Source organism: Ailuropoda melanoleuca, chromosome 9, assembly GCF_002007445.2.
Source record: "Ailuropoda melanoleuca isolate Jingjing chromosome 9, ASM200744v2, whole genome shotgun sequence".
NCBI classification, from domain to species: domain Eukaryota; kingdom Metazoa; phylum Chordata; class Mammalia; order Carnivora; family Ursidae; genus Ailuropoda; species Ailuropoda melanoleuca.
In genome coordinates, this window is record NC_048226.1 from 62,832,635 (window position 1) to 62,851,575 (window position 18,941).

Consider the following 18,941-nt stretch of genomic DNA (forward strand, 5'->3'; position numbering starts at 1 on the left):
GAAGCGTAATGTGTCTCTTCCAGGGATCTCAATGAAGACTCAAAAGTCTTTACAAGATTATCCTGAAGTTGGAAACGTTTCTTTGAATGCTACCCTTTGCTAAGACTGTTGCAAAGACATCCGGTCTGCATTCTGGTGAGCACACTTTGGAAGAGCACTTTATGCCTGAGGTGACCTCAGATCTGTTATCTGCTGGGTTCACAGACATTGCAGCTAGGAAAGGACCTTGGGTTTGAAGTCAAAAGACACTGGCTTCAATTACTAATTGCATAAAGGAATTGTTTGGCCTCTCTGCTTCCTCATTTTGAAAATAAAAAGATGATGATCTCTAAACTGATATAGTTTATAGAGGGTGGTCTTCAGCCAGGAAGCCATGGAACCACCCTGAGCTTTTTGCAAACACATGTGTCCACAAAAAGGAACAGAGCACTGACGCATGCTACCACATGGATAAACCACAAATACATGAGCCTAAGTGAAAGGAGCCGGACACTAAAGACCACATATTGGGTGATTCTGTCCATATGAAAGGTCCAGAAAAGGCAAATCTACACAAATAGGGAGTCGATTAGTAGTTGCCTAGAGCTGGGGGGTGAGTGTGGGGAATGACGGAACAGGAATGAGGTTTCTTTTTGGGGTGATGGAAAACTTAAACTAAGATCGTGGCAAAGGCTGCACAACTAATACCAATAACCATTTTACTGTAAACTTAAACTGGGTGGATTTTATGGCATGTAACTTATGTCTCAACAATGCATTTTAAAAGCACACATGGCCCTCATCACCCCCACTTCGATAGTCCTTGTGGGGGAAAAGGGGGAATGTGTATTCTGAAAGAATTTCCTCCAGGTTGTTCTACCTACCTTCCCTACCTCCACATAAGAATCACTGACACAAGGCTTTGCTCTACCCAGGGGGGTCCATAGGGCCCATACCACTGGCCAGCCCCTAGGAGCTGGTTGGAAATCTGAATCAGAGGCCCCACTGCAGGAGTATGATTTGTGGCTTGAAATTGGTGAGCATATTAAAGTTTGAGAAGCAACTGCTGTCCCTGCAAACAAGGAGAGTCGTGCCCTTGCAAGGTCTTTTCTCTTGTCATGACTGCATCCTTTATGAATCCAACATTTGCTAAGAAAAGTCCTTTCTCTGAGAACATTCTTGACTTTCAGAAACCAGGTAATGGTGGGGGGGGGCAAGACTCTTTTCAAATTAAGGTAATTCATTATTGGGTATCAACAACACTAACCAATGTTGCCTGGCCACTTCAGAGCCTTGACCAGATGGATGCCTGAGGTTGCAACCAAGGGTGAAATACCAAGCATCTGAGGAACGGAGGTTCTCATCTCCTTTTCTGGATGCATGTTAGGGAATCCAAATGTCCATTTGCTGCACGGAGAGTCCTTCCCACAATCTGTCATGTTGGTAAGCTGCCCCACTGATGTTTCTCTCAGTAATTCCACTTAGCACAAATATCAGATGGCTGGCATTGTGCACTGGAAAACAACCGAACATGAGCTACATTTCCATATTTTGATGCTGCAAAGCGAATGATACAGCAGGGCCTTGTTTCTAACTGCTCTGCTTCTGGCCTGGAGGACAAGCAGAAATTGGGTTTTGGAAGCTGCTTTGGGTTGGTTGCAGAAGCTACAGGCCGCCCCATCCCCCAAAAGATATTGGCATAGAATGCTCTCTTTCTTTGCAAACCTCAAATATCTACACAATAGAGACTTCTCCTTGCAATTTTTACTTTAAAACATGAGAGACATTATCAGTTATGTTAGAGATTTAGACAATCGCTAAACAACGAACTGTTTAGAAGTCATTATGTTCTTTAAGTGTGATCCCGTCATGGCAGGCAAGGCATTTAGAGTCCTGTCCTGCTGTTATGCAAGGTGGCAATCCAGCCCAAGGTTCACTCCTGCCTTTCTTTGGCCCCTTGGTGTCTTCATTTTGACCAGTTTTTTCCTCATCAACACTACCTCCAAAAGGAGAGCGGACAGGAAAGGTTACCAAAGCTGGGTTAGTTAAGTCTCTGTTCTTTTGGAGGTCTGGGGACGACAGTGGACAATATTTCCATTTTCCCTGTGATGCTTCTCGAGTCAGAGAAGCCAAAATCACAAGAGAATTCAAGATGACAGAAGAACTTTGAGCCAAATTTTTAAAAAAAATCCAACACTTTAGAAATTGATACAAAAGTATATTGACAGTCTTTGCAATAGTGAGTATAAAGAATTCTCTGAACTCCGCCAAAGAGCAAAACACTTTTTTCATGTATTGCCTTACTTATGATTGATATGGGAGAAGAAGAATGCATTCATGGCCTCTGGCTCTCGGGCCAAGGATGTAGAGACACAGCTGGAACGGTGAAGGAAGGGGAGAGACAATTTAGAGCTGGGGCAGGCTAACCATGTCCGACCATCTGAGGACATCGGGTGAGGCTGCTCCAAATATAGCAGCCAGAGAGCAGCTTGATGATTTAAGGTCCTTGCAGTGTCTCCTGCACACCATGAAAAGGACATGGTGTGCCTCTCGTGGCCCCAGTTTTACTTCCCAAGATTTGAAGAGATACACACTTATACAATGACATTGGATGAGTGAGAAGTCTAACAGCCCAACTCCCAGCCCTAAGAGCCATTTTTTTCTTTTAGCCTTTTTTAAATTTTTTTAGTTTTCAATTTCAGTGTAGTTAACATACAGTGTTATATTAGTTTCAGGTGTACAATATAGTGACTCAACAATCCTATACATTACTCAGTGCTCATCACAATAAGTGTACTCTTAATCTTCAACTATTTTACCCATCACCCTACCCACCTCACCTCACCTCTGGTAACCACTAGTTTGTTCTCTTTGGGTTTGTCTCTTTTTTGTATGTTTGTTTTGTTTCTTAAATTCCATATATGAGTGAAATCATATGACATTTGTCTTTCTCTAACTTATTTCGCTTAGCATTATGCCCTGTAGATCCATCCATGTTGTTGCAAATGGCAAGATTTCATTCTTTTTTATGGCTCGGTAATACCCCACATCTATCTATCTATCTATCTATCTATCTATCTATCTATCTATCTATCTATGTATCCCACATCTTTATCCATTCATCTATCAATGGACACTTGGGCTGCCTCAATAGTTTGGCTATTGTAAATAATGCTGCAATAAACATAGGGGTGTATACATCTTTTTGAATTAGTGTTTTCATAGTTTTGGGGTAAATATCCAGTAGTGGAATTATTGGATCATATGTAATTCTATTTTTTTATTTTTTTAGGAAACTTCATACTGTCTTCCACAGTAGCTGCACCAGTTTGCATTCCCACCAACAGTGCACAAGGGTTTCTTTTTCCCCACATTCTCACCAATACTTATTGCCTCTTGTATTTTTGATTTTAGCCATTCTGAGAGGTATGAGGTGATATCTCATGGTGGTTTTGATTTGGATTTCCCTGATGATCAGTGATGATGAGCATTTTTTCATTTGTCTGTTGGCCATCTGGATGTTTAGCTCCTTTGCAGAAATGTCTGTTCGTGTCTTCTGCCCTGCTTTTTAAATTGGATTATTTGATTTTTTGGTATGGAGTTGTGGAAGTTCTTTATATAGTTCGGATACTAACCTTGTATTGAATATGTCATTTGCAAATATCTTCTCCCATTCAGTAGGTTGTCTTTTAGTTTTGTTGGTCGTTTCCTTTGCTGTGCAGAAGGCTTTTATTTTGATGAAGTCCCAATAATTTATTTTTGCTTTTGTTTCTCTTGCCTTCGGAGGATTAACCACCTAAGAGCCATTTCTAGCAGAGTCTGATTCTACTATCACCTATGTATCATTATGAACAACAGTATTAAACCTATCAAAATCTGGGGTGCCTGGGTGGCACAGCAGTTAAGCGTCTGCCTTCCGCTCAGGGCGTGATCCTGGCATTATGGGATCGAGCCCCACATCAGGCTCTTCTCCTATGAGCCTGCTTCTTCCTCTCCCACTCCCCCCTGCTTGTGTTCCCTCTCTCGCTGGCTGTCTCTATCTCTGTCAAATAAATAAATAAAATCTTAAAAAAATAAAAAATAAACCTATCAAAATCAATCCCAGAGATCACAACAATTTCCAAAAATTTTTAAATAACTACATGCAAACCACAGCAGCCTTGGGTAATAAAAAAAAAAAAGTTCAGCTACATACCATGAAAACCACATACCATGATAAACCAGATTTAGGTGACAGGTCCTACTTTAAGTTTATCTTCTGGTAAGAAAGATGGTACATTACCATCTGTACTTGTTTAATATTATATATCTGACAACTGAAACCCATAAATCTGAAGCAAGACAACAGCTTGGCAATTTATTTGCACATTGTCATTTCTCCAGGGTTAAGTGGGTTTGGTGGCACATAATGCAGCTGAAAAAATTGTGGGGAAACATCTGCTGTATTCTCCATGATGAAAGCAGGGAAAGAGTGTATTGATTAGTGACTACACTATTTGTATTGGAAGTTTGATCCTTCCAACTTGGCCCAGAAACAGAGTTCAGATTCCAATTGGTCAGAAACAGACACACCTGAAACCTGGCTTTAACTGACATAATATAGCTGGGGGCCACATCAGCAGCACTTGGCAACTGATAGAGCCTTTGGCACGTCATGAGAGTCTTCTTTGAGCAATTCAGAGCAGAAATGAAGTGTTTAACATCTTGGAATTTGGAGAGAGATAATAAATTAAACGTCAGTATGATGGAGTAAGTAAAGGAACCTTACTAGGGCAAGTAGGTACTGATTATAACCAGAGACGTGGGGAGAAAACAAATTGCATCTGGCATCACGAAGAGAAATGACTATATGTGTGAAGGTTAAAGAAAAATCTGTTTGATGTGGGGACTTGCACTGGAATCTGAAGGGAGGCTACTACCTGCCTAGGAAAGAGAGAAGAACATTATGAACTTAGAGTGGAGAATGAATGATCCCAGCTGAAGAAGAGAGTTAATGTTGGAAAGAATGAGACAGCGGCTACGCAAGCAGGACCAGACTGAAGAGTTGGCTTTTTATCTTCTGGTCATGATGTGAAAAATTTTATCTTGCAGGCCAACTTCATTTGATAGGGAACATCTGCTTGGAACGCTAGGTCAAGGATTCTAAGGCAGTGTTTGCGCTTTGGAGAGAGGAGCCATGATCTGGTGGCAGTGTCTGCCCTGGGAGCTGGATGTGATGCATGAGCTTCAGGTCTGCTGGCTTAGTCCTGTAAGAAGGAGCAAGCTGAGAGGTTTGAAAGCAAAACTAACTCAATTAAACCAAGAGACAGTGTTGGTATCAACATGACTATTACAAGAGAAAATCTGCCCCTAAAATCTAAAATTTCAAACTTTGTGTTGAAAAAAGGATGCAACACTGATTATTATCTTGGATTTAATTTGTTTATCGATTCATTCAACAAGTATCTTTGTGTGCCTACCAGAAGCTTGGCACCAGGAATAAATGATAGGCAGGATGAATGTTTCTCAGCTCCAGGAGTTCACAGTCTAGTAAGGGAGATAGACAAGGAACCAAGCTAACCAAAGAGAGGTAAACTGAGGATACTGAGCAGTAGGTTGAAAATGGCCACCAAAAGTTACCCACAACCCAATCCCTGGAACCTGTGAATGTTCATTTATATGACAAAAAAGGGGGAGGGGTCTCTGCAGATATAATTAATTTAAGGATCTTGAGATGGAGAAATTATTTTGGATTATCTGGGTGGGCCCTAAATGCAATCACACATATCCTTACAAAGGCAGGAAGAAGGAGATTTAACACACAGAGAAGAGGAGAAGACAATGTGGCCACAGGGACAGAGACTGGAGTGATGCAGCCATAAGCCATGGGATGATGGCAGCCAGCAGAAGCTGGCAGGGGAAGAGGCAAGGGAGTTTCCCTTTCTGAGGCAGCATGGCCCTGCCAACACTTTGATTTTGGCTCAGTGATACTGACTTTGGACTTTCGGCCCCTAGAACTATGATAGAATAAATTTCTGTTGTTTTAATCACAAAATTCAGGATAATTTGTTAGGAGAGCCATAACAAACTAATACAGATACCCTGGGTGCTCATGAGAGAGTGGCTCATCCAGGGTTTTTGGGTCAAGTTTGGGAGCTAATTTTGGCTGATTTAGGAAAAGAAAAAGATTCTTTGAAAGGCTTTGGGGGCTTTTATAGGGGACTTACAAGGTTTAGAAAAGCTGGAGGAAGAAGCTCATTAAATGGGGAGCACCTTAAAAGGCTTCAAACACCACATGGGAGGAACAATCCTTCCAAGAGACAACTACCCCTGCCCCTGGAAATAGGAAATGATTTCTAGCCATCTCTTTTGTCTCTGTGTCAGTCACTCACAATCCAAAATTCCAGAAAACAGGGTCTGATTGGATGAGACTTGGACTGCCAGGGGGTGGGAGAGAAATCTGCCCCCATTCAGCTTCTTCCATGAGAAGAGAAAGGGATCCTACAAATACTACACATTTGGGGAACTCTTCCCCAAATTCCGTAGGGGTTTTGGATATTAACAGCCATTCCTGGTTGTTATTAACAATAACATTACGTGCTATGTGTATATGTTATTATAACTTAATAACATATAACGTAATAACATATAACAATAATATTAACAACAAATATTCATACCAGGAGACACCTAATTCACTCTTGGGAGGCCTTCGGGAAAAAGTGATATTTAAGCTGAAACCTAAAGAACAGTAGAAGTTAGTCATGTGTGTTGGTAGAGTTATATTATTCCTCTCCCCCACACCACACACACAGCTCAGATATGTTGATATCTCAGCTAACACACATCCTAAGCACTAAACAACTCATCAGCACCCTCTCCAATTCTTACTTCTATTTCCTGATTACAAAGGGATTTGGAAAGGACGAAGGAAAATATGGGGCTCAAACCAAATGATACCACGTCTGAACCTTCCGGAACTCATTATACCTGTGTCCTCTGGATGTTAGCTTGGAATCCCCCATATACCATGGCACTGAGAGCAAACAACACCATTGCCACTACAATGAAGTGTATATTACATTGCTTAGCAACCCCTCACTGTTTGTGTGACGAACTCTTTGCCTGGACACATATGAATAAAAGTCTGGCTCTCTGGAGAATGTAACTGAGTCACAATTCTACTTTTATGAGATCAGGAAAGAATAAAAACATTATTTGCCTACGTAGGTGCCCACAGTGCCTCAAACGAAGCACAGCTCTAAGACCTTCAGGTGAGATGACTCAGAAGACCGCAGGAAGGATAATGAGAATGAATGTGGATGACAAGTTTTAAGAACAGGCTAGAAATAAATATGATTAACATTATCCTTCCAAGGAGGCAGAATAAATCCAGTAGGGGGTTTCTGTCAGCCAGGGCACCAGTGATCTGGGCACCATGGTGGAGATGGTCAGTACAGTCAGTAAAATTTATGTCAGACACAATGTCCTGCCATCGTTCTTAAATTGGGCCTTTATACCTAGAAGTTTCCTGGGAAAACCTATGGGTAAAATTAAAAGTGAATTTACTGGACATTTAGCTAAAGTATGTCCAAGTATTTACATACATGCTATATTGCTTTTGCTATAGATGAGCCTCTAAGCAAGCAATTCCCATTTAGAGCACTCCCTTCACACCACAGGCTGCTCGTCGGCTTCTTGGTCTGTCTCAGCCTTGCCCTGACACCTTGTTCCATCATCAAAAGAAGCAAAATCAAAGAAAGGGGTCAAATGACCCTCATACGACTTGGTGGTTGTGCACCATGAGCAGCTCTCCAGATCCCAGTTCCTTATTTGTAAACTGGGCAAAATAATAGCAATTCATAGGGTTTTTCTGGCAACTTAATAAGATAATATAAATAAAGCACTCATCACTGCCTGAAACACTCCATAAATGGTAACTATATCGGATTGGAATCCTAGCTATTCCACTTATTGGCTATTGACCTTATGCAAACTCCTTCATGTATATGAGCTTGCATTTTCTCCTCTGTAAAATGGTGATAGCAATGCCTACCTTACAGAATTCCTGAGAGTATCAAAGGAGATGACATATATAAAAGAGCTGGCACAGAATAGTCAACTAATATTCCTTAATCTGTGTTAATAACTTTTCTGTTTCTACTCATTGCTCCCTTTCATGTGGATTTAGCTAACACTTACATGGTTGGGGTTATCTGGCTCTTTCTACCAAAAAAGATGAAGTTCTCTAAGTTACTAAGACTTTTATAAGCAACTTAAAGAGAAAGACCATTTCCTCTATAGCTTGGTGTCCCCGATGCCTGACACAAGGTAGATACACAATAAAATTAAAATTAAATTTAAAAAGAATTTTTCCTCTGTCCCTGACTTCTTGCCTTACACCACCTGCGAACAGAAGGACTCTCCTATTCCACCTCACTGTTTCTTGAGATTTTATTTATTGGTTTTATGAGATCAGGGGTAGGCTCAGAAAGCACAATATTGATAACATTAAATGCTGAAAATTATAGATCAGTTCTTCTCCCATGATCAAGATTAAGAAAAAAAAAATTTTAAACCTCTTTCTTTAAACTAGTTAACTATTTAAACCATTATGTGAAGCTCGTGGGATTGGTGGGGGAGGGGATTCATGTATCCCTAAAATATACAAGTTGATCCATTAGAGTATGGAAAAAATATATAAGAACTTCAATTCAATTAGTACAGTAGTAAACGTATATAGTGCATAAATAAATAAATTCCATATAGTGGGGGTGCATACTCAAAAATTGTGATGGATTTATAACTTACATAATCAAAAATCTTCAGAGATCATTGACTTAAATTGTGTATTAAATGTCACAATTTGCCATTAATCTTATATCCAAAACTTATCATGACATTTTGACTTCATTAGTTTTGATGTGTAATTAGAGTTACCCACATGAAAACTACATACACAGCTTTAAAAGTTCCACTATCTTTATTAAACTTATGGTGGGGGAAGAGAAAGGAAAGGAAGGGAGAGGAGGGGAAGACAGGGGAAGACAAGAGGGGAGAGAAGGGGAAAGAAGGGAAGGGACTCAGAACAGAAAGGAAGGGAAGGGACCAGGGGATTAATAAATTTTATCTCAAGAGACTAACTTAAGCACTTCATGCATCCTGCTAGCATTTCTACAACTATCACCCAAGTGTTAGCCATTGAAGAACAATACACAAACAGAACCCAAGTTTTGTCAGCCAGGGTAGAACAATACATAAATACTTGGTCCGAAGTGAGTCACCAGAGACCAGCTTTCTCCCGCAGTAACACAAAGCTCAACTGGTCCTGGCTAGATGTCTAATTTGCCACACTCTGCCTGTTGGCCTCTCCTGGACTCTAACCTGCCCATGGTCCTTGGCTCTTGGCTCCTGAAGTTGTCTGTAATGATCTACCTGTTACTCTCTGATGTCCATTCTTTAAAGGGGTGTTAAATCATGGCTGCCCCAACACTGCCCCAGGCTTATGTGGGGCAGGAGGCTGTTAATTCAAATTGCCTAAACAGAGCAGTTACATGAAACTCTCTTCTTAAAGGAATGTTTTGTTTGTTCAATATTTAAATATTTTTAAAACTCCCTCCATTTCATTATTGAAACTTCTCATTCCCCTGTCCAGCCATACAGGCACAAATTTCAGTGCAGGATCTACTGTCTACAGATACTGCCTAGAGTGTGGTAGACACCCCCACTTCCGTGGGCAGTTCTTGCCCTAACATTCAGGGCTACCGAAGGCCTATTAAGTTGGTTTCTAGGCATACTCATCATCTGGGAAGTATTCCCTTTCTGTTAGTTGAATAACCATTTATTAATAAAACAGGCCACTAATGAGTCAGCCCCAGTCTTAATTGTTTGGGCAAGTCATGACTGGCTAAGTCACTTCTCAGACTTGTGACCCAAGGATTCAGTGCCAACATGGAATAATTGCTTTCTCTATTTTTTCACTTCAGGGACAAACGCTTAGCCAGCTGGAATATAAAATTAACTAGTAACAGGGACAAAATATAACACCATTTTTCAATACAAATAAAGTTTTTCATTTAAATGAAATTTCAAATCTTATGTTATTGTTCAAATGCGCTTGACTCTTCAACACTTCATTGAGGTTCTTCTTAAGGACCTCCATATGTCCCCCTACCCAAACTCTTACACTTGGATTCTCACTCTTCTAGAACATTTCACCTTTCCTCTGACACCTTGAATCCTGAGCTAACTGATCCACTTGTCCAAACCTACCCAATCGCCAAGGTCTAATTCACATCGCACATCCTCCTGACGCTTTCACTGATGTTTGCAGCCCACATTGATCTTCATGTTTTTTTTTTTTTTAAGATTTTATTTATTTATTCGACAGAGAGAGAGACAGCCAGCGAGAGAGGGAACACAAGCAGGGGGAGTGGGAGAGGAAGAAGCAGGCTCCCAGTGGAGGAGCCTGATGTGGGGCTCGATCCCATAACGCTGGGATCACGCCCTGAGCCGAAGGCAGACGCTTAACCGCTGTGCCACCCAGGCGCCCCTGAGCTTCATGTTTCTAAGAGCCTCGTGCACAGCCTGTCATTTATGCCACTCTGTGCTGTTCTCCAATGATACAGTGAAATCTTGGATGAACTGAATAATTATAAGCACATTTGCTTTCATCACACTATAAACCTCAACATTCAATATCATACTGTTTATGAAGCTACATTCAATCAGCACATTTAAAACTTTGACCTTGAGGTTGCCTGTTTCTGTGATAATCAGAAGAGCTCTGCTCCCATGCAAAGAGCCTTGGTATGAAGGAAAGACATTGTTCCTAGAAACAAAGCATGCCAGATTATTGGATTATGCACCTAAACCTCCGTATTTATCTATTTTATTTTTAAGTTTTTATTTTAATTCCAGTTAGTTAACATAACATACACTGTTATATTACTTTCAGGTGTACAATATGATGATTCAACACTTCATACATCACCCTGTGCTCATCGCAAGTGCCTTCTGTAATCCCCATCACCTATTTCACCCATCCCCTCACAAATCAGTTTGTTGTCTATAGTTAAGAGTCTGTTTCTTGCTTTGTCTCTCTGTCTCTTATTTTTTCCCTTTGCTTGTTTTTTTAAAATTTATGAAATTCCACATGAGAGAAACATATATTTGTCTTTCTTTGGCTTATTTCACTTAGCATTATCTCTAGCTCCATCCATGTCATTGCAAATGGCAAAATTTCATTCTTTTTGACACTTAGTAATATTCCATTACATAGATCTAAATTATAGATTCATATATTTTAGATCTATATATCTCACACCATATATATATATATATATATATATATATATATATATATATCACATCTTTATCCACTCCTCAGTGGACACTTGGGCTGCTTCCAGATCTTGGCTATTGTAAATAATGCTGCTATAAACATAGGGTGCATGTATTTCTTTGAATTAGTGTTCTTGTATTCTTTGGTCGTGTGATTGCTGAATTTATAGTTCTATTTTTCACTTTTTGAGGAAACTCCATACTGTTTTCCACAGTGGCACCATTAGTTTGCACCCCCACCAACAGTACACGAGGATTCCTTTTTTCCCACATCCTCACCAACACCATTTGTTTCTTGTACTGTGTTTCTAGCCATTCTGACAGGTGTGAGGTGATACCTCATTGTAGCTTTTATTTGCATTTCTCTAATAATAAGTGATGAGCATCTTTTTATGTGTCTATTGGCCATTTGTATATCTCCTTTGGGGAAATGTCTGTTCATGTCTTCTGCCCATTTTTCATTGGATCATTTGTTTTTTGGGTGTTGAGTAGTATCAGTTCTTTATATATTTTGGATACTAACCCTTTAGTGGATATGTCATTTGGAAATATCTTATCCCATTCCATAGGTTGCCTTTTAGTCTTACTGTTTCCTTTGCTGTGCAGAAGCTTTTTATTTTGATGTAGTCCCAATAGTTTTTGTTTTTGTTTCCCTCACCTCAGGGGACCTATCTAGAAAAAGTTTCTATGGCCAATGTCAGAGAAATTACTGCCTGTGTTCTCTTCTAGGATTTTTATGCTTTCAGGTCCCACATTTATGTCTTTAATCCATTTTGAATTTTTTTGTGTATGGTGTAAGAAAATGATCCAGTTTCATCTTCTGCATGTTGCTGTCCAGTTTTCCCAACACCATTTGTTAAAGAGACTATCTTTTTCCCATTGGATGTTCCTTCCTGCTTTGTTGAAGACTAATTGACCATATATTTGTGGGTTTATTTCTGGATTTTTTATTCTGTTGCTCTGATCTATGTGTCTGTTTTTGTGCCAGTACCATACTGTTTTGATTACTGCAGCTTTGTAATATAACTTGAGGTCTGGAATTGTGATGCCTCTAGCTTTGCTTTTCTTTTTCAAGGTTGCTTTGGCTATTTGGGATCTTCTGTGGTTCCATACAAATTTTAGGGTTGTTTGTTCTAGTTTTAAAAACTAGTGAAAAATGCTGTATTTTGATAGGGATTGCACTAAATGTGTAGATTGCCTTGATAGTACAGGCATTTTAACATTTGTTTTCCTAATCCATGAGCATGGGTTGTCTTTCCATTTCTTTGTGTTATCTTCAATTTCTTTCATCAGTGTTTTATAATTTTCAGAGTACAGGTCTTTCACCTCTTTGGTTAGACTTATTCCTACGTATCTTATTATTTTGGGTGCAATTGTAAATGCGATTGTTTTCTTAATTTCTCTTTCTGCTGCTTCATTATTGGTGTATAGAAATGCAACAGATTTCTGTACATTGATTTTTTTTATCCTGCAACTTTACTGAATTCGCTTAACCTCCCTATATATTAATAATGACTACAGTTTATTGAAATTTTTAGTTTAAAAAAAAGTATGAAGGGTAATGTTATAATACCTGTCATGTTTATTTCAGATTGAGTTTTAGAGAAATACAACTGGAAATTCTTTTTTTCCAGTCCCGTGACTCTCCCTTCGGGGCCACTGGCAACTAATATTATAAATTTTTGTGAATCCTGACTACATTATGTTCATTACACATTCACTCACACCCTCACACACTGTAGTGTTCTGTTACATTAGCTGCCTCCAATGAACCACACCTCCTAGAATTCACACCATTCAGTAGACACACTCTCCCTATAGCCTGAGCTGGTCTGTGAGTGATGGGATTGACACTGGGCCAGTTCCATGCCTAGGCTTTAAGAATTCTTGGCTGCTTCTACTTTTGCACTCTTGGGAGCCCTGACCTGCCATGTAAGAAACATAGTCTATGTGAAAGACCATATGTAGAGTCCACATGTAAAGGCTATATGGGAGTGAGAAGTCCCAAAACTACATGGAGAAAGGAAAAATCCAGCTGTCCCAGGTGCCACTGACGCCAGCTCCAGATGACCTGCCAGCCACCAAGTGACTAGTAAAACCAGCAGAACTCCCAGCTGACTTGAGCCCAGATTGCAGAATTTCAGGCCAAACATAATTTTTGTTAATGTAAGCCATAAGTTTTAGGGTGGTCTGTTATGAAGCAATAGATAATCAAAACATATATATTCATAAACAATATATGGTAATATTTTATGTGAGTTTTTAAATTTAACATGAGTGTCATCAGTGTACATAACATTGCATAATTTGTTTTTTCTTAGTCAATATTATGCTTTTAGGTTTATTATTATTAAAACCATAGATCTAGTTCATTCATTTTAATTCCTGTATATTCCATTGTATGAGTAGTAAAACTTGTTTTAAAAATTGGGTTGTTTCCAATTTTCTCCATTGCAAACAGAGAAGCAATAGACATTCTCATGAAGGCCTCCTGTGCTTAAGTGAGAGAATTTCTCTAATTTAAATACCTTAATGTTAAATAAAATAAATGAATGAATGAATGAATGAATGAATAAATACCTTAATGTTATTAAAGATTTTCCATGCACCAATATTATCCCCATTTTATCAATAAGGAACCTGAGGCTCAGAGAATTTAAGTGACTGGCTTAAGGCCACACAGCAAATAAGTCATAGACCTAGGACTTAAATAGGTTTATTTGACTCTAGAGCCCACATCTTCAGCTTCTATACTGTTCTGTATACAAGTATCCTATGGACCTATGTCTGCTGATTTTTTTTGTCCACCAAAATTATAAATCCTTTGAGGGTTTATAATTATAATTTATAATAATAGCTTTTGTTACAACTTAATAGCTTAATAACCACTTATTATGTAACCACTTACTATATGCCAGATGTTGCACATAACATTTAAAATATTATTTAATTTCATTTAATCCTCATACAACCTGATGATTCCCATTTTATAAACAAGGAAACTGGAGCACAGTGAATTTCAATAGCCTACCCAGAGTCATACAGATAGACAATGGCCAAGATAGGAACAAACCCAAGTTTCGCAGGGCTTAAAGCTAATCCAAGTTGGATTAGGAAGGTTCTCAAAGAAATAGAATTCAAATGTACAAATACAAAAGTACGTATGAAAGTGAATATTCCGAATAAAATAAAAACCACCACTGATTACTTGACTCTTAGATATGAAAGTCCTTTTCTTCTGAGAGAGACTTTGACAATTCCACTGGAATATTACATACAAAATGTGTCCTGAGTGCTATTGGCTTTCCCTCACCATCCAGAACACTCTGCAACCCCCTTCCCTCACAAGGGCTATGTAAGGGAGGGGCTCTGAGGCTGAAGCAACATTAACTCATGATAAATCTGCCTCCAGGCAGACCTAGGATTTAACCAGGCAGACCTAGGTTGGGTCTGCCCTTCTCCAAAGCCCACCTTAGGCACCATTTTGGATTCATGTAGTTCAAAGGGTCTGGCACTGGTCATCAGTATGTAATAGGGAGCTATGCTCTTGTATGCTGCCCACCTCAGTCATTCTCCCTCATCTTACACAATTAATTTTCTTCACAGTATCTGTTATTACCTGTAATTATCTTACTTGTGTATTTGTGTGTTTATTGTCTGTTTATCCCACTAGAACCTACAGCCCATAAAATGAGAGACCTTGTCTATATTTGTTCCACACTGTATCCTCAATATCCACAACAGTGGCTAGGCCTCATTCATAGTATCAATGAACATCTATTGAGTAAATGAATAAACAAATGCTAGCTGAATGAAGAAATTAAAACACTTTTGGATTAAGATAGCTCAAAGCTTAGAGAAGTCATACAGAAAAAAATTTATAACAGAGTCTGCAGTATTTGAAACGAGTTCATGTAATCTTCTTAAAAGCAAATTTATATTTTGCACAAATCATGCATTATATTAAGCTCATTTTCTTATGAAAATGTTAAATATTTAAATCCCAGGTACAATCCACAGTTCTTGAGCAAGAGTTATCCTTCCTCTAAAGTAATTATAATAAGGTTGCAATCGAAAATAACAATATTCAAGAATTATCTTTATTAGTATGGTAATCAAAAAGTTCATACCACATATACTGGGAATCAAATCTGAAAGAACTAGCAGTAGCAGTTTCTTTTTCCAGTGGAGAAATGCAATTTTGCCACTTCATGGATGATTTATCTTAACTTGGGAAATTATCAGGAAATTAAAAAAAGGAGAAATGTTTGTTTCTAAACTATGAATCATGTAAGAGAATTGCAACAAGTCCGTGTTTTATACATTTTCACACTGGTCTACTTGAAAGACCAAATCATTTTTTAATCATTTCACATCTAACATGATTAAAATTCAAAATAACAACTTTGTTTTCTTAAATTTCATAATTCTTATTAGGAAAAAGTACAGACTACATAAAGTTATTGTCTGTGATAAATATTTGAGGTTAACATGTCTTTTGTTTTCTGTTCTTCTATTAAGTATGGTAAAAAATATCCTCAAAATAACCATAATTAATGTTTCATTTGGGAATGGTTCACTTCCCTGTTGCCTATCCAACCATCCCACAAACCTCTGTTTCTGTTTATTTTGGTTAACAAGATTTCCAAGTCTTCTTCCAGTATTCTAATGAGTTTTAAAAGCACACTTTCAGTATCAATTTATTTACATTACTGCCAAATGTATGGGATTAATGGTATTGGGACAATTGAATAACCATCTAGAGAAAAATAAGCTAGACACCCCACTCCTTACACCAAAAGAAATTCCAGTGGAATCAGAAACTTGAATAGAAAAAGAAAGAAAGAAAGAAACAAACAAACAAACAAACAAAAAAGAAACCACAAACATACAAGAAAAAAATATAGTAAACTTCTACTTCTTATAATAATAACTTAAGTAATACCACTGACTATCCTGCTAAGAACAAGGCAAAATACTTTTAAACACACCCCTACCACAGGACCCAACTATTCCATGCCTAGGTATTTGCCCAAAAGAAATAAAAGAATATGTCCACACAAAAGACGTTTACATAAATATTCATAGCAGTTTTATTTGTAAGAGCCCCAAACTGGAAATAATCCAATGCCCACTAATAGGTGAATGAATAAACAGACTGTGGTTGTGTGTGTGTGTGTGTGTGTGTGTGTGTGTGTGTGTGTGTGTATAATGGAGTACTGCTCAGTTTTAAAAAGGATTGAACTACTGATAGATGTAACAACACAGGCAAATATTAGGATAATTATGCTGAGTGAAAGAATCCAGAAAAAATAGTAAATATGTCCATTATATAAATTTTTTAAAAATGCAAACTAGTTTACAGTGACAGAAGGTAGATCAGTGGTTGCATGAAGATGGGGAGTTGGGATGAGGCAGAGGGTAGGGAAGAAGGGATTACCAAGGGACACAAGGAAACTTTTGGGGGTGATAAATATGTTTATTATTTTGATTTTGGTAATTGTCCTATGGTTATACAAATATATCAAAACTCATCAAACTGTACATTTTACACATATGCAGTTTACTGTATATAGATTATACCTCAATAATTACCTCAGCAATATTTACAACAATGACTTCAACAATATACCTCAACAAAGCAAGTCTACTTGAATGGTTTGGAGATTGTAAGGAGGCCATGAAGACTGACACAGCCAAGACCCAGGAAAAGGAACTCCAGAAGGTGAGCCTGGTATTTGGGGTCATTTCTTCCTTTAGGAAGCCCTATAAATGTTTGCCTTAAGAAGAAATACTGAAAGTGAATGGACAAAGTATTCAACTTAAAAGGTTAGAAAAAGAACAGAGCAAGCCCAAAGAAACATAAATAATAAGTAAAATAAGAACAGAAATTAATGAATCAGAAAACAAGAAGTTAATAGCATAACCAACAAAACCAAATGTTGAGGTTTTTTTTTAAAGACTAATAAAATAGACATGGGGCACGTGGGTGGCTCAGTCAGTTGGGTGCCCAGCTCTTGGTTTCGGCTCAGGTCATGATCTCAGGGTCATGAGACGGAGCCTCACTTCAGGCTCCATGCTCAGTGGGGAGTCTGCTTGAGGATTCTCTCCCCCCTCCCCCTCCCCCCACTCACATGCTCTCTGTCTCTAAAATAAATAAGCCTTTAAAAAAAAAAGACTGTGGGGGCGCCCGGGTGGCTCAGCCATTAAGCGTCTGCCTTTGGCTCAGGTCACGATCCCAGGGTCCTGGGATCGAGCCCCGCATTGGGCTCCCTGCTCAGCGGGAAGCCTGCTTCTTCCTCTCCCACTCTCCTTGCTTTTGTTCCCTCTCTCGCTATATCTCTCTGTCAAATAAGTAAATAAAATTTAAAAAAAAAATAGACCGTGGCAAGATTTATTAGGAAAAAAGAAAAAAGCAAACATACTAGGAATAAAAAAGGGGATACAACTACAAAGGAAGTAGATATTAAAAAGTGTAAGAGGGGCGCCTGGGTGGCTCAGTTGTTGAGCGTCTGCCTTCAACTCAGGGCATGATCCTGGCGTTATGGGATCGAGCCCCACATCAGGCTCTTCCACTGGGAGCCTGCTTCTTCCTCTCCCACTCCCCCTGCTTGTGCCCTCTCTCTCTGGCTGTCTCTCTCTCTGTCAAATAAATAAATAAAATCTTAAAAAAAAAATAAAAATAAAAAAAATAAAAAGTGTAAGAAATATAAAACTTTTTGCCAGTTATTTGAAAATGATATTTATTTGAAAATGAATTTTAGAAAAATATTAATTACCAAAAGTGACTGAAGGAGAAATTTTCTAAATCTAAATAAACCAATAATCATTAAAGAAAGTGTTTCAATGTTTTAAAAAATCTATGCCTCTTAAACACACACACGCACACACACGTGTGCCATAAACACCAAATCTAAGAGTTTCATAGGCAAATTCTAGCAAATACTCAAAGAAGGCAATCTCAATCTTATGTTTCAGAGCATAGAAAGATAAGACAAATTCTACAGTTCATTTAATGAAGCTAATGTAACCATTATACCAAAACTAATGGAGAATATGACAAAGGAAAATTAAACTAATCTCATTTATGAACATAAATTCAAAAGTCTTAAAAAAATGTTTCTTACAAACTGAGGGTTGCAGAAAGGGAGGGGGTGGGGGGTAGGGTAACAGGGTGATGGGAATTAAGGAGGCCATGTGATGTGATGAGCACTGGGTGTAATATGAAACTAATGAATTGTTGAACACTAAATCAAAAACTAATGATGTACTATATATTGGCTAATTGAATTTAAATTAAAAAAATATTTCTTAAAATCTGAGTATGTATAGGGGCACTTGGGTGGCTCAGTCAGTTAAGCATCCACTCTTGGTTTTGGCTCAGGTCATGATCTCAGGGTGGTGAGATCAAGCCCTGTGTGGGGCTCCATGTTCAGCACAGAATCAGCTTGAGATTCTCTCCCTCTCCCTCTGCCCTTCCCCCCAAAAACTAAATAAAAAATAAAATCTTTCAAATCTGAATACATAAAAAATTCCTCTTCACTAAACTGTGTTTATTCTAGAGACACAAACATGGTATAATAATAGAAAATTTATTTACGTAATTAACCTCATTAACAAAGCAAAGAAAGATATGTGAT

General features: G+C 38.4%; 1 long non-coding RNA gene across 1 annotated transcript in view; it reads right to left on the minus strand.

Annotated features, from left to right (window-relative positions):
- Window positions 1-1,259: 1,259 nt before the first annotated feature.
- Window positions 1,260-18,941, minus strand: part of LOC117803772 — a 37,524-nt gene continuing 19,842 nt past the window's right edge. Inside the window, exon 3 of the long non-coding RNA XR_004627844.1 lies at window positions 1,260-1,493. This is a non-coding gene — a long non-coding RNA (uncharacterized LOC117803772). The remainder of the gene's footprint in view (window positions 1,494-18,941) is intronic.